This window comes from Euprymna scolopes, unplaced genomic scaffold (assembly GCF_053919585.1).
Source record: "Euprymna scolopes isolate OS-2025 unplaced genomic scaffold, ASM5391958v1 sca63, whole genome shotgun sequence".
NCBI classification, from domain to species: domain Eukaryota; kingdom Metazoa; phylum Mollusca; class Cephalopoda; order Sepiida; family Sepiolidae; genus Euprymna; species Euprymna scolopes.
Window position 1 is genome coordinate 62,501 of NW_027633691.1, and position 10,000 is coordinate 72,500.

Genomic DNA, 10,000 nt, shown 5'->3' on the forward strand with positions numbered 1-10,000 from the left:
CCAGACGCCTACCGACACCGGTCAGGTCGGCGAGGCTCCCGGCGGCCCCGAGCGGGACCACAGGTTGCGGAAGGCGTCCAAGTGAGCGGCGGCGACGCCAGGAGGCCCCCGGGGTCGACTCCGCGGCCCCCGGGTCGGTGTGCGGGCCTCCAGAGCTCGATAAAGTAGTGGTGTCGCTAGCGGTCGAGAAGGCACTTTTCGACGCCTACTGCCACCCCCACATGGCGGTAGGTGTAAAATCGGAATAGACCGGACCAGGAATGTCGAGGGGGAAAAAAATGACAAAGTCCTGGTGTGCCTAGGCGTCGAGAAGGCACTTTGCGACGCCTACCGACATCCCCATGTGGCAGTAGGCGTAAAACTGGAAAATCGCCGACCAGAAATGTCGCTTCGTATAATCGACGTTTTTTTTGACCACCATTTTCAGGTGTCGGAGGTGGGTCTGGACGAATACCAACACCATTTCTGGGGTTTTCCAGTTTGAAAGTTTTATAAAACATGTTCGGTAGGAAGCACACTTTGGTGTGTCGGTTCGTCGGAGCAGCGACTCTTTGCCTCGTGGTGGTCCGGAACGTCTCTACGGGCTTGTCGCAAAGGCGTCAGAAAGTGGCATCTCCGCCGCCTAGGGCTGTCACCGTTATCGCTGTCGCCGCGCTCCAACTTGTTTTGATCCGCCGCCTTCGTTCCTGCCAACCGTGCGCCCGCTCATCGTCGTTAGGTTATAATACGTGGTACGTGTGTGTGCTTCTCCGTGGACCTAGGGCTGCTCGACGTGTCGAACGATATGTTGGAACAACTAACGGCTCCTTTTCCTGGTTCCATAGTCGTCGTGGTACCCGCGTCGTCAGCCATATCTATGTCCACCATGTTTAGCCGATACGTTTGCTGCAGCTTCTGCTTCCGCCTCAGCGTTCGCCGCTCTCAGCCGCCGCTGTTGTTGCTGCCGTTCTGCCATTCAACCACTACCTGCGAATCTTTCGATGATCGGCCGAACGACCCATCGCTGTGCGACCGATAAATCCTCCGGATTAGGGAGAAACGCCGCCGCTCTCTGCCGCCGTCGAACGGAAAAACGTACATTGTAACGAACGAACGAACGAACGAACGAATTAACGAACGAGCGAACAAACAAACAAAAATAGCCGCGGGGGATGCACTATGTAGATCCTGATCCCCTTGTAACCATACGTACGTTGTTCGATGCTCTCCCGTCCTGGAAGTCGCCGCAGCAAACAGGAGGATGAGCAGCAGCAGGCGCCGCCGCCGTAACCGCCGCCTGCCTGCCGCCTCCTACTCCTGTCAGCGTCCGATCTCACAGCCGTGTGAACGTTCGCTGACACCCGATTTCTTTCCGTCTGGCAAAACCTTGGACGTCCCGCTCGCGGTACACGTGCTGCAGCGACTTCTCGTCCGACAACGCATAAGCGTCGACGTCTGCCGCCGCATCTTCTGATACGTGGACGGTGATAGCGCTAGTCCCTTCTTGCGCCACCTCCACCTTTGTTAGCGCCAAAGAAGATCGATCGAGCAGTCGTGGTCGCAGTCGATTAACCCGTTTTCACCGTCCGCAGTTCCCAAGCCGCCGATCAAGTCGTTGCTCTTCTTGTTCGTTCTTCCCATACCGTCGATTTGCACGGCTGCCGGATGAGCCATCCTCTGTCCGGCGAAGCGCTCACGTCAGTGATCGATACTTGCACCGACAGTCCTCCCGCTCGCGACTCGGTGCTCGAATCGGACTCGTTCGTTTTTATCTCGATGCGATTGTGAAAAGGGGGACCGGTCGTCAATGTCGTGTGTGTCGACGATGTTGTTCGCCCGGTCCGCCGCGTTGTTGTCGTTTTTTTTTTTTTTTTTTTTTTTCCCCTAACGTTCGCCGTCGCACGGACGAAAGGGTGAGAAAAAAAAAAAAAAGCTCGAAAAAGCCGCCCAAAAAAATCGGACCGAGGAGCCGCTTGCGAGAACGCGCCATGTGCACGTTGTCTCTCCTCGGTTTTCCGAGCACGAACACGACGCCGGTCGGTCGGTCGGTCGACGAAGGCGACGACGAAGGTGACGGGAAAATTTACGCCGCCGCTGCCCTGGTCCAGCTCCTCCCCGATGACGGCTGTGATGTTGACGTTGACGTTGGCGACGACGACGACGACGGAGACGACGACGACGACGAGACGGCATCGATGGCGACCACGATGACGACGACCTCGACGAGTTCAGTCTGCACCTTGACCTCCGATGTCCGTGTGCACTGCCGTCGTGCTGTTTGTCGTTTGTCGTATGTATCGCTGTCAAGGGTGCCGTTGTCGTTGTTGTTGTCGACGTTGTTGCTTGCTCTCTCGTCTCGGTCGGTTGGTACGTTGATGACGACGACGACGACGAAGACGACGACGACGACGACGAGACGGCATCGATGGCGACCACGATGACGACGACCTCGACGATTCCAGTCTGCACCTTGACCTCCGATGTCCGTGTGCACTGCCGTCGTGCTGTTTGTCGTTTGTCGTATGTATCGCTGTCAAGGGTGCCGTTGTCGATGTTGTTGTTGTCGACGCTGTCGTCTGTTCTCTCTTCTCGGCCGGCTGTGACGTGGACGTTGACGACGACGACGACGAGACGGAATCGATGGCGACCACGATGACGACGACCTCGGCGAGTTCAGTCTGCACCTTGACCCTCGATGTCCGTGTGCACTGCCGTCGTGCTGCTTGTCGTTTGTCGTATGTATCGCTGTCAAGGGTGCCGTTGTCGTTGTTGTTGTCGACGTTGGTCGCTTTCGTTCTTTGAGTCTCGGTCTCGGTCCAAGTCAGGGGAGAAACAAAAAAGAGGCCATCAGCGCGGGCAGCGCGCTTCTTCTGACGGCGAACCCCCTCGAAAAATAAATAAACACGTGCCCGTCGTTGTAGTTGTCTGTCTTATGTCGGTCGGTCGGTCGGTCGGTCTGTCGTTCTGTCGAAACAAAGTCCCAAATTCCAACGATACCTGGTTGATCCTGCCAGTAGTCATATGCTTGTCTCAAAGCTTAAGCCATGCAAGTGTAAGTTCACGCCACGCATTAGAACGGGCGAAACCGCGAATGGCTCAGGAACCGGACCTAATCCTCGGGACCGTATTCCTCCTCGGAGGCGATGGATAACTGTGGCAATTCTAGAGCTAATACATGTGACACAGGCCGCGATCGGTCGGCGCGCCGTCGTCGCCACGCCTCGCGCGCTGGCACCCGCGTCGGCCGTTCCGGGTCGCGGCGCTACATATTAGACTGAGACCGATGCGCGTCATTCCGTCCTCCCGTCGTCGGCGTTCCCGCTCGCGGGTCCGTTCGGTGGCGGGGCTCATAGGGCGGCGCGCTCCGCTTTGGTGACTCTGGATAACTCACTGGTCGATCGCACGAGCTTTCACGCCCGGCGACGGGTCTCTCGAGGGTCCGCCCTATCAACTGTCGACGGTCGGTTAAGTGCCTACCGTGGTTACTACGGGTAACGGGGAATCGGGGTTCGATTCCGGAGAGGGAGCATGCGAAACGGCTACCACATCCAAGGAAGGCAGCAGGCGCGCAAATTACCCACTCCCGGCACGGGGAGGTAGTGACGAAAAATAACGACGCGGGACTCTGTCGAGGCCCCGCGATCGGAATGAGTACACTTCAAATCCGTTAACGAGGACCAACCGGAGGGCAAGTCTGGTGCCAGCAGCCGCGGTAATTCCAGCTCCGGTAGCGTATATTAAAGTTGTTGCGGTTAAAAAGCTCGTAGTCCGAACTCGGGTTCGTGGTCGCGCAAGCGGCCCCGGGGCGGCGGCGCCATCGTCCGTCGTTGACTTTGGTCGTCCGTTCGCATTCCCGGCCCTTTCCGCCGGTGTCAACCGCTAGCATACCCGCCACGCGGTCCTGCCGGCGAGGTGGACGAGGAGGTCGTGATCGGGATCCGGGAAAAAAAAAACAAGTGGTCGTCGGTTCGGTTCCGGGAGTAGTCTAACGGGGGGGTGCTACGTGTGTGTGTTTGGGTGCGTTCATTCGCATCCCCGCACTCTGACCCCCGCGCTTCTCTCCCTCTCCCTTTCCGCGCGTTCCTCTTTTTTTTTGAACCCCCCGGTCCGCTCCGAGTCCCTGCTTCGTGTCTTGTCTGCGCGCGTGTTGCGGTCGGCGGTTTCTCCTCCAAGGGTGCTCTTAACCGAGTGTCCGCGGCGGCCGGTACGTTCACTTTGAAAAAATTAGAGTGCTCAGAGCGGGCTGTTCAAGCTTGCATACGATAAGCATGGAATGATGGAAGAGGGCCTCGTCTACGTCTGTCGGTCTCCGTCTACGGCGAGGCAATGATCGAAGGGAGCGGTCGGGGCCACTCGTATTGCGACGTTAGAGGTGAAATTCTTGGATCGTCGCAAGACGAACTGCAGCGATGGCGTGTGGCAAGCACGTTTTCCTCGATCAAGAGCGAAAGTCGGAGGTTCGAAGACGATCAGATACCGTCGTAGTTCCGACCGTAAACGATGCCGACCGGCGATCCGCCGGCGTTCGCTTCCATGACCCGGCGGGTAGCCTGCGGGAAACCAGAGTTCGGTTCCGGGGGGAGTATGGTTGCAAAGCTGAAACTTAAAGGAATTGACGGAAGGGCACCACCAGGAGTGGAGCCTGCGGCTTAATTTGACTCAACACGGGAAAACTCACCCGGTCCGGACACCGGTAGGATTGACAGATCGATAGCTCTTTCTCGATTCGGTGGGTGGTGGTGCATGGCCGTTCTTAGTTGGTGGAGCGATCCGTCTGGTTGATTCCGATAACGAACGAGACTCCGGCCTGCTAACTAGTGCGCCGATGTCAGTGATTTTTACGGCGGGCTCGGCGTCCTCCGTGGCGCTCGGGTCCGGGTCGGTTTTCTCACGCACTTCTTAGAGGGACGGGTGGCAGAAAGCCACACGAGGCGGAGCGATAACAGGTCTGTGATGCCCTTAGATGTCCGGGGCCGCACGCGCGCTACACTGGAGGTATCAGCGGGGACTTCGCCCCGGCCCGAGAGGGTTGGGAAACCTCTGAACCACCTCCCGTGATAGGGATCGGGGCCTGTAACCAACCCCGTGAACGAGGAATTCCCGGTAGGCGCGGGTCAACAGCCCGCGTCGATCACGTCCCTGCCCTTTGTACACACCGCCCGTCGCTACTACCGATCGAACGGTCCGGTGAGGTCCTCGGATCTGGCCGACGACGCCGCCGGGCAGTGCGCGACGTGTCCGTCACGACACTCGTGCATCTACGCCTCGGCGTTCGATGCCTGGAGAAGACGACCGAACCCGATCGTTTAGAGGAAGTAAAAGTCGTAACAAGGTTTCCGTAGGTGAACCTGCGGAAGGATCATTACCGTTTTCCCGTTCGAGACTGGTTTGTTGTTTTCCGGCCTACCTCCTCTGTCTGTCGGCGTCAACGCCTCGAATGCGCGCAAACAAACCTATAAAAGGCGGAGCGAGAGATAGATTTGTGGTGACGCGGAGGTTTTTAAAGCCCCAGCTCTTCTTGCTTGCTTCCGCGTCTTACCACCTGTTTGTTTTTTCGCCCACCGCAAGTGATGGCCGCTTCTTCTTTGCCTTGTCGCCGCTTTATCGTTTTTTTTGTTTTTTTGCAGCCGCTGTGCCACCGCCGCTAGCTAAAAAAACAAACTACTCGCGACATTGCAATGCCGTCACGCCTCCTCGCACAGACCTCCTCGCACACTACTAAATCTATATAAACAAAAACTAATATAAAAAAACCAAGTGCTGAACCCTGGACGGGGGATCACTCGGCTCGTCCGTCGATGAAGAGCGCGGCCAGCCGCGATAACTGATGCGAATTGCAGGACTCAGTGAACATCGACACCTCGAACGCACATTGCGGCCCCGAGATCCCTTGTCTCGGGGCCACGTCCGGTCGAGAGGCGGAACGTTACATGTCTTTCTCCGTTAACGAAACGACATCTTGCCGTCCCCGTGCCCGCCCGGTCCTCGGCACGGTGGTAACCGGGACGTCGCAGGAGCGAGTGACGAGGGGGAAGAAAAATAAAAAAAGAATTGACTCCTTTCAATGTCTTTTTTTTTTTTAAAACCCTCTCCGGCCTCCTCCTTCGTCTCCCGCTGGCAGACCGCGGAGTCTTTTCCCTTTTCGACCGCGTGAAGAAACACTGTGGAGGAGGAGCAGGAGGAGTCTGTCCGAAAGCAGCCGAAGGGAGACCAAAAAAAAAGTACCGACCTAACCGACTGCCGACGTAAGCGCCGCCTGCTCGTCTCGCTCTCTGCCTCATGAAGGTGTCTCTCAGCGACGCCTCGAGCAGCGCGACGAGCACGGCCGTCGCACCGTAAAAAGGTGGCCGCGTCGTAGGCAACGCAACGTCGGATGGGGAGGACCCACGCTTTTTTTTAATTGTTGGCTTCTTCATTTTCGGTCGGACGGGCGCTATATCGGCCAGCCGTCGTCACACGGAGGGTACCGATCGAGATTCCTCTCCTCCAAACACCACACTCTACTAAAAACCGCCGCCCTCGGCTCGGACGAGACGACCCGCTGAACTTAAGCATATCGCTAAGCGGAGGAAAAGAAACCAACCGGGATTCCCTTAGTAACGGCGAGTGAACCGGGAGAAGCCCAACGCCGAATCCCGTCGCAAGTTAAAGGCTTCGGGACGTGTGGCGCATGGGTCGAAGGCAGCCGTTCGTTTTCGTCTCGCATAGTTCGGAGTTCCCTCGATCGGGGCCGCCCGCGGCGGGTGCCAGGCCCATTCGGTGCGGACGGCGAGCGACGGCCTTCGATCCGAGAGTCGGGTTGCTTGGGAACGCAGCCCAAATCGGGTGGTAAGCTCCATCCAAGGCTAAATACCGGGACGAGTCCGATAGTCGACAAGTACCGTGAGGGAAAGTTGAAAAGAACTTTGGAGAGAGAGTTCAAGAGAACGTGAAACCGCCCAGGGGTAAACGGGTGGGACCGCTCACCGCGATCGCGGGGGGACTCAGTCCGGTGCTGCCTAGGCTCGAGCCCAAACTCGATGTGTGTTCTTGAAAGAGAGGCCGTCGCGGCACAGGTCGTCGTTCGTCGTGTCCGCGGGGGACTCGTTCCCCGCGGTTCCAGCTTTTGTGCCCGCGTCGCCGACGAAGGAGACGGGCCGCGTGGATAGCGGGAAGGGAAACGTGGTGACGACCGCGGCGTCGGTAGGTGGCTGCGTCGGTTGGCTGCGACGGAGGGGACTCGTCCTCTCGATCGCTGCTGCCGCCGGGCCCTAACCCGCCGCATCCGTCGCCGCCGCTTCTTCTTTCCTCCTGCTCCCTCCGCGCGCGACTCCGCTGCACCCGTCCCCTTCATCATCGCTCGGCGTAATCATGGCGCGGGCGCTTCGGCGCGACCTCCGCGCGGCCGGCACCGGACGCACTTCCCCTCCGGTCCGTCGTCGCGACCCGTTCCCGGCGTGCAGGTCGAACACGCGGGTTTTTTTCCGTAGGCGGCAGGCGTTTCATCACCCTGAAAACCCCCGTCTTCCCACCTTGTGAAGTCGGGGGCCACCGGCCGTCGGGCCCGCGAACGTAACTGCCCCTTTCTGCCGGGAACGGAGGAAATCTGACACGATCCGTTACACGTGGCGAGCCGGTCCGTTTTGATCCCGCCGGAAGTCGCGTGCGGGCGACGCACTCTGTGTGTCGCTCCTTAGGCGCCCCACCGTCTCGGGCGCGTGCGCGATGAGAGGCGGGATAGGACTGGCGCGGCCTCGCCGTCACGCACCTCGCCGACGTTTCGGGTTCTTGTCGGGGGCAACCCCGCCCGCGCCCGTTTCCGTTTCCGGAGAGGTCGCTCGGCGACGCTTTTTTACTCGAGCCGCCCGCCACCCCGGGTCAGCGACGTGCATCGGCAACCCACCCGACCCGTCTTGAAACACGGACCGAGGAGTCCTGGCCGTTCGCGAGTCGTAGGGGCCACCTCTGACTAACCCCGAAGGCGAAGCGAAAGCGAGAGAGCGTGTAGGAGGGCGTCGATCGGGAGAGGTGTCGTGGCAAAGTCGTCCGGGGGTCGTCGGGGGGTGTCGTCGGTCTCGTGCCGTCGTCTTCTCCTCGCCTCACCCGCCTCCGAGCCGTGCCCGATCCCGCCGGCGCGGCGTTTTCGGCCTTCCGCCGTCGCTGCTGCGGTGCCCGCAACTTTTCCTTTTTTCTCTCTTCCCGAGAGAGATAGGAGAGGGAAGGCTCGTGGCTGACGTGCGGTTGTTTTTCCCTCCTCCCCGAGAGGGGACCGGCGCATCTTCCAAAAAGGGGAATTGCCGGGCGCCAGCTTCCATATCCTCCTTCCGCCCATCGGTGAGATCCCGCGGCTTGAACTAGTCCTATTTTGTCGTCGAGTTTAGGCGCTGCGCGCGGGCGCATCACCCCCGGGTCGGTTTCCCCTTTTTTCCGAGTACGACTCGGCCGACTCTGGCGTAGCGAGCGACCAGGGACCCGAAAGATGGCGATCCACGCCCGGTCGGGATGAAGCCAGAGGAAACTCTGGTGGAAGTCCGAAGCGCCTCTGACGTGCAAATCGATCGTCGGAACCGGGTGTAGGGGCGAAAGACCAATCGAGCCGTCTAGTAGCTGGTTCCCTCCGAAGTTTCCCTCAGGATAGCTGGCGCTCGATCGTCGCAATTCCATCCGGTAAAGCGAACGATTGGAGGCCCCGGGGCCGTTCACGGCCTCGACCTACTCTCGAACTCGGAAACGGGTGGAACGGGCCGACTCTCCCGAACGACGGAGCCGACCCATCCGGCCGCCGCCGCCAGCACGCTTCGCTGGGCGGTTGGTCACCTCGAATGCGAGTGCCAAGTGGGCCACTTTTGGTAAGCAGAACTGGCGCTGTGGGATGAACCAAACGTCCGGCTAAGGTGCCTAACGCGACGCCCATGAGATCCCCGAAAGGGTGTCGGTCGATATAGACAGCAGGACGGTGGCCACGGAAGTCGGAATCCGCTAAGGAGTGTGTAACAACTCACCTGCCGAATCGACCGGCCCCGAAAATGGATGGCGCTGGAGCGACGGACCGATGCCGGACCGTCGCGGCGAGGAGCGATGAACTTTCGCGCCGAAACGATGCCGCGACGAGTAGGAGGGCGCCGCGGCGAGCACGGAAGCCTAGGGCGCGAGCCCGGGTGGAGCCGACCGCGGGTGCAGATCTCGGTGGTAGTAGCAAATATTCGAACGAGACCTTCGAAGACCGAAGTGGAGAAGGGTTCCGTGCCAACGGCGGTCGAGCACGGGTCAGTCGGTCCTAAGACGCGGGCGAAAGTCTTCCCGAAAGGCGCCGGATCCGTTATGAAAGTGAAAGCGATCGAATCGAATCGAATCAAAAGCCCAAACAAAAACAAAGCGGCCGGCCTCCCGTCGAAAGGGAATCGGGTTAATATTCCCGAACCCGGACTCGGAGAGGGCCCGGGGGTGGCGACGCTGTCGGCAGCGATGTCGGGCGGCGCCCGTCGCTTCCCGGGGCGAAACCGCGGTGACGCAAGCGAGCCCGGAGACGTCGCCGGGAGCCCCGGGAAGAGTTCTCTCTTCTTCGTAAAGGACCATGTCCGTGGAATCGGCTCGTCCGGAGATACGGAAAAGGTACCTGTAGAGCGCCGCGGCTCGGGCGGCGTCCGGTGCGCTTTCGGCGGCCCTGGAAAATCCGGGTCCGGTTTTCGCAGCTCTCGAGTCGGTCCGTACCCACCATCCGCAGCAGGTCTCCAAGGTGTACAGCCTCTCGTCGATGGCATCAATGTAGGTAAGGGAAGTCGGCAAAATGGATCCGTACCTTCGGAAGAAGGATTGGCTCCGAGGACCGGGTCGGTCGGGCCGTGCCCGCGCGAAGCGAGGAACCGGTACGGGGCTGTAGCGTTCGCTCCGTTCGCGCTTTGCGGCGAAGGCATAGGGGCCGCGGCGGTCCGTTGTGCGGCGGCGTGTTCCGGTCGAGCGGTCGCGGTCAAGCGAGCGTGTGTTGCGGGTCGGAGAGCGATACGGGTGGGAGTCCGCCGTCGGGCGGCAGGAGTGTGGCGTC

At 59.9% G+C, this 10,000-nt stretch overlaps 2 non-coding genes and 1 pseudogene across 2 annotated transcripts in view; all 3 read left to right on the forward strand.

The window, feature by feature from the left end:
* The first annotated feature begins 2,973 nt into the window (after window positions 1-2,973).
* On the forward strand, window positions 2,974-5,344 carry LOC145275170 (small subunit ribosomal RNA; annotated as a pseudogene).
* A 398-nt stretch (window positions 5,345-5,742) lies between these two features.
* LOC145275178 (5.8S ribosomal RNA) lies at window positions 5,743-5,900 on the forward strand. Its single transcript, XR_013867072.1, has one exon. It is a non-coding gene; the product is annotated as a 5.8S ribosomal RNA (ribosomal RNA).
* Window positions 5,901-6,493: 593 nt separating this feature from the next.
* Window positions 6,494-10,000, forward strand: part of LOC145275180 (large subunit ribosomal RNA) — a 5,722-nt gene continuing 2,215 nt past the window's right edge. The window contains exon 1 of the ribosomal RNA XR_013867074.1: window positions 6,494-10,000. This exon is cut by the window's right edge and continues 2,215 nt beyond it. This is a non-coding gene — a ribosomal RNA (large subunit ribosomal RNA).